This window comes from Cryptomeria japonica, chromosome 4 (genome assembly GCF_030272615.1).
Source record: "Cryptomeria japonica chromosome 4, Sugi_1.0, whole genome shotgun sequence".
In the NCBI taxonomy this organism is placed as follows: domain Eukaryota; kingdom Viridiplantae; phylum Streptophyta; class Pinopsida; order Cupressales; family Cupressaceae; genus Cryptomeria; species Cryptomeria japonica.
The window spans coordinates 267547045-267553098 of NC_081408.1; positions in this window are offsets into that span (position 1 = coordinate 267547045).

The window sequence follows — 6054 nt, forward strand, 5'->3', positions numbered from 1 at the left end:
AATAAATCAATTTGCCATTAAATCATCAAAAAAGAGGAATTGATTTGAAAAATAAATAAAAATTGCCACAAATATTCAAAAAAGGAAACAAATCAAGAAAGAGGAATTGGAAATTATGAGCACAAATCTTCAGAAAAGGAAACAAATCAAAAAAAGAAATTAATTGGCAAAAAGGAATAAAAATTTGAGAAAAGAAATCAATTGGAGATAATCTTGAGAAACAAATTAAAAATTGATAAATAATCTCAAATAAAAGCAATTCAAACAATTAAATCTCAAAATTGAATGAAATAAAGAATAAATCAGTTTTTTCCTGATCTTATCTTAATTTTAGTTCAATTTCCTTTAAAACTGAGAAAAGCATCCAATCACATCAATTCACCTAGATTGTGCTTCCTCTTGGAAAATCTTGAGTAGTCATCATCATTTGATCTCAGCCATTGGTTTCTTTCTGAATTTTCTATAAATTCAGGCTCTCATCTCTCATTCAGAAAGATCCTGGAAAATATATTGTTATTATGCTATTTTTGCTCTAGGTTCATTGAGATATTGCATATTAGTTATTTCATATTGTCAAATCATTTAGCTTAAATATTTATATGTTCCTTAAATCATTAGATTAATCTTGCATTCATCTAGCTTAAATCCATGGTCATATAGATTAAAAAATCCTTCATTTAGGTGTTGTCTAGTCACTGGATAGCTTAGCAATCTGAGAGAAATCTAAACTCGCATCTACTAGAACACAATGGGTCTCTTTGTAATGATTTATTATTCATTAATTATCAATTTACTAACCATGCATCTAATGACTTAATTGAAGTGTTGTGTATTCTAGATACAGATATAGGTCCAGTTTTCACACACACATTTTTGGCGCCCACCGTGGGGCTCGAACCCAAGACTACAAGATTTCTAATGTTTCTTGAACAAATTTAATGTTTTTTTTTTATAACTAATAAACATGTGTTAAATTTGCAAATAAAAATCTTTCTTTTTGCTTGTTCTTATGTGACAGTCAAAAATGGTCTCTATTTGGAAGGCATAACGTTTTTATTGAACTGTTGGATCTCAACTAATTTTTGATATGTTGTTGAAAACCAACTTTTCTATAGTTTCACCGAAGCGATTTTTCTAATAATTTCAGATTTGAAAGTTAGGAATGACAGAGTGCAGTACTATCATTTTACTTATTCTTCTGTAATAGTCAAAAATGGTCTTTGTTCAGAGGGCATAACTTTTTATTAAACTGTTGGATCTAAACAAAATTTTAATACGTTTTGTAAAACCAAGTTTTCCATATTTCCACTGAAGCGATGATCCTAATTAGCTCTGGTTGAAAATTTATAAACACCACAGTGCAGTACTATCAAAACTGTCATAACTAAAATAGTCATAAAAAATGGAAATTCTTTTTAGATTAGTTTAATTTATAGTTTGCATGCTAGAATTTTGTTTTGATGATTTTTTTTTATGTTATTTTGGCAACTAATCTTGGGATTTTAATGTTTTTAGGTCCATTTGACAAAGAATTCAATCATTAAACATATGCTTGCCAAAGATTATAAACTCGAACTACTGATATCTTTGTTTTGCAGGTTGCCTCTGGAGATACAAACAAACATTCTATCTTCTTAATCTTTTTAGGAACACTTCAATTTATATAAGGGGAATAACTTTGTTTTACATGTTTTCGGGAGAAATCTACAATAGGAGAGTATGCTCTTGTCCATTTGGACAATCAAAAATCCAGACCTTGAGTTTTTTTCTATTAGAGTTTGAGATCTATTGATACCTTTAGAGGGCCTACCTCCCAAGAAGCCCCTAAGGCTCGATGAGAGGGAATGACCCAAGTGAGTCCGGCGAAAGCCAGGAATCCAACTCACTATAATAAAATGCTTCTAGGGTGAAAGTCGTAGGACACAGAATAATTGGTGGCACTACTTCATTTATGAGGAGTGTCTCATGCTGAGAATCTTGTAGGGCCTCGTGGTCTAAATCACGCTTGCATGACTACATGGTTTCAACATCCTATTGGGTTTGTATCTAAATCACACTTGTGAGACAGTCAGGCGGTCCTTCCGAATGGAACCCTTACTAAAAACTATAAGATAGAGGCTACCCGATTCACCTCCGAAACGGGGATAATCTTTGTGCAAGAGAGATAGTGACTCTCCCAAGACACTTGCCATATCGTGCCCCCATTAGCATTTGGAGTCGGCAAATACAACATTGAGAATCCATTGCATGAGACTCAATGAATGTATTCAGATTAGTTATTGGGTGTGTACCTAAGTTAGGAAGCAAAGATTTTCTTCTCTAAGCCAACTTCTGTAGGGTTAGCGTGTTGTGATTAAATTATTAGATATCTTGCGTGTTTTCTATGTTTTCATTCCTGAAATTGAAACTTAAATACAAAAACTGGAGAAAACAAATCAACAAACCAGAGATAAACTATTCATGTCCAAAACTGGTCTTTGTCAAATATAAAAAACTTAGTCCTTATCAAAAACTAGTCTTTGTCAGTCATTGAAACTTTGTCTATCAGAATCTCATCTCTGTCCAATCCTCTGTCATATGGATTCTTGATTTTATCAGTCCTGAACAGTCAAACTTTCCTAAACTAGTCTACAGTGAGCATAAAACTGGACATCATCCTCCTGAGCATAAACAATCTTGATAGTGTAGCCTTGTCATTGTGTTGCATGATTTTGTCGATCATCTCTAAGCTAGTTCAAACAACATCTTATCAAACCTAAGTTAACCTAGATAATGTCTTACACAGGATATTTCATTCCTGAAACTAGACCAGATCTTATTTACTTCACTTAATCACTACGTTAAATGAACAACTAGCTACAATTTGATCTTGACTTCTGCAACACATCTAACTCTCAGTCCCATCGATTGTAAATGTTTGTTCAAACCAGAAGCTCTTCTAAGAATTCTGATAAAAGTAAGAAGCCCATGGCTACCTTGGCCAACAAATTCAAGATCTCAAGAAAGAAATATATGACATTCAAGCCCAACAAAAATATTCAATGACCCCTCTTGAGATGAAAATTTAGGATATTAAGAACACTAGACTTCAAGAAATGCTAAAATAATTACATAAGATGGAACAAGAAATAATTGACAATCAAAAAACAAATCTCAAATAAGCTCACAAGACACCTTCACCAAGACATAAAGACATTTCCTCCAAATATTCTCTAGATAGACAGTTTACACCTTTGGGGCAATCTATTGAGTCAACTTTGGAAGGGCTTCTTAAGAACAATCTTATCATATTACCTGAAAAGAATACATGGGGATGTGAATTTTTGAGTAAGTATTGTGCATATCATAGATAAAATGAACAGAAGACTTCGAATTGCATGGAACTAAAACATAAGATTCAAGATCTCATTGATAATGGTGTCATTGAAATTGAAGATCCTAATGACTCACCTAAAGAAAAAGAAGGAACTACTTCTAAGCATGATCAAAATCATGAACCTATGTCTAGAAAGTCTTCGTATGTGGCCTCCATCTCTTCCATAATGCCTCCATCTCATAAAACTTCTCAGCAACACTCCATACCATCTCCTTCAAACAATGAAACTTCTCATGTTTACCTTCAAGAGATATCTCCTATGGAAATCCAAGTTAATGCCAATATTGATACATGTTCCTATAAAAATTAAAAAATCCTAGATGCTATGCCATCATGCACTCCAATTCCAAATGTACCCACTCCACAGAGTCCCAATCAAAATGCTTCCCCATCATATCAAAATATGAACACCTTCCAAGAATCCTCCATGCGTATCAAAAACACTACCTCTTCCTTATAAATGACTTCATGTCAAGAGGAAAATCTGGAAAATAAAAAAATAAGTCCTACCATAAATCAAGATCAAGACACCAAAACTCCTCAATCCCATCTAATGATTGAAAAAGATCCTATTTCCCTAGAATCCCATGATGATCCCCTTATACCTTTCCATTTATTCTAAGATGACCCCCATCCATCTCAAGAACAAATAATCCTTCCAAATCTCATTCCTAATCCACTTCCTATGCAATATCAAGATATATCTTCCATTCTTTTTGATAGTTCCATTGAAAGTCAAGAGAATAGAACCTTTAAAGAGGAATCCAGTGATCTTCCTCTTCCATGTCAAGATCAAGGTATCCCTTTATTCCCTTGTCATAATCCTCCATGTTCAGCTCAAGGATCCATCATGCCTACAACTCCCCTTCATGATCCTATCATTACTTACATTCCACCTACATCTCATAATGGACTCGTGCCTTCTTTCCAAAGCAAAGTGTATCCTACAAGTCAAAATATTTATAAAGGCAAAGGGGTAAATCTCCACAAGCAAGAATCCCTCCATATTAAATAAAATGTTAAAGGTCGTGGCCTCAAGGACATTTCTTAAGATGTTGGTATCTCTCATAAATCCTAAATTTCTCCAGTTAAATCCAAATATATGCTTTCCCCATCATCACTTCCATTCATTCTAGGTCCCTATATCCCTCCATCCCTTATGCAGGATCAATAAAGGCACACATCTTTGAGTACCATCCATCCATATAAAAGACCTCCATATCATTTCTATCTATCCATGCATCTCTCTCCAAGCAATTTTGATGCCAAGCATAAAATTCATAAGTCAAGTAAGCCACATGTATTCAAGGATCAACATGTCCCATCTAATTGACATGTCAAAACAAAGAAAAATACAAAACGCCACGAAGGCCCACAAAGAAAGAAGAAAAGTCAAAAGTTATATGTGTTCCTAAGGCACTTGTACAAGTAATGCACTCTAAGGAACTACAAAAGTAGGGTTAGTGCAAGAAGCTGAGTCCACTTTTTGGCCAAAAAGTGGAAGTGTTTTCCCTGATTTTCAGATTTTGTCTCATTTGAGCTTAAATTTTGAAACACTTGGAGATTGAATCTTGGAAAAAGTTAGGACTATAAAAGATAGCCCTCTGAGTGTACTTTGCAAATATGTAATTTTTTTTAATACCCACATAATAAAAAATAACTTTTGGAATGGAGTTCTAAAAAACTATGTTTTAAAAATGCCTATTTCAGGACCATACCATGCATGTGTACGACCCACACTTTTTGACACAATTAAAATATTTTTTTAAACCATTTTTTGGAAATGGTTTGTAACTTACTGAAGATTGATGAGCATATTTTTCTGTATTTTTTTATTAAATATTTTATTTTTAATTAATTTTTTAATCACCATAATTATGTTTTTAAAAATTTGACATGTACGGCCCACAAAATTTGACATAAACTTAACATTTTTTAATTTTTTTTTTAATAGAAAATAATTTTGTGTAGATTGATGACATATAATTTTTTTTTCAAAATTCATTAAAATAAAAAAGTTATTAAATTAACAAAATTAGTTAATATTTCAAGTTTATGGACCCGATTTAGTATAAATTAAATGAAAAATAGTTAAAATAATCAATTTTAAAATAAATTTACATATTTAGAATTTAGACAATATAATGTAAAATGGGTTTTAATTTCATATAAAAATTCTCTAATTAGAGGCACGTAAATTATTTCAGAAGATCATATTTGTGCTTTCATTCATGCAGAATTGAATTTGCAGGTCCATGTCTTAGGTGTGGCCATCCCAGGCCTATCTCGGGCCTAATCCCAAGCCCAGTGGTGGGTTGTGGAATCAACTTTCACATAATGGGCCCCCGTTTTCAAACAAGGGTAGCTTGTGGAGAAAAAAGGAAAAATACGATTTAGAAACAGGGGCTCGTTTTTAAAAACGGGCCCCCATTTCTAAAAAATTGGCCCCCGTTTTGTTTAAAAGCAGGCCCCTATTTTAGAACAAAATGGGGGCCCGTTTATTTTTGCTTTAGGCCCCCTTACCTTTTGACTCGGGAGCTCGAAGCATAAACGGGTCCCTGTTTTTTAAAAACGGGCCCCTGTTTATAAGAGCTTGTTTTCCAATGCGCAGACTTCCGTGAATTTGTGACTCATTACCTTGCACTTGCCCAGCATAAAAAATTAAAAGCCATGTGGAT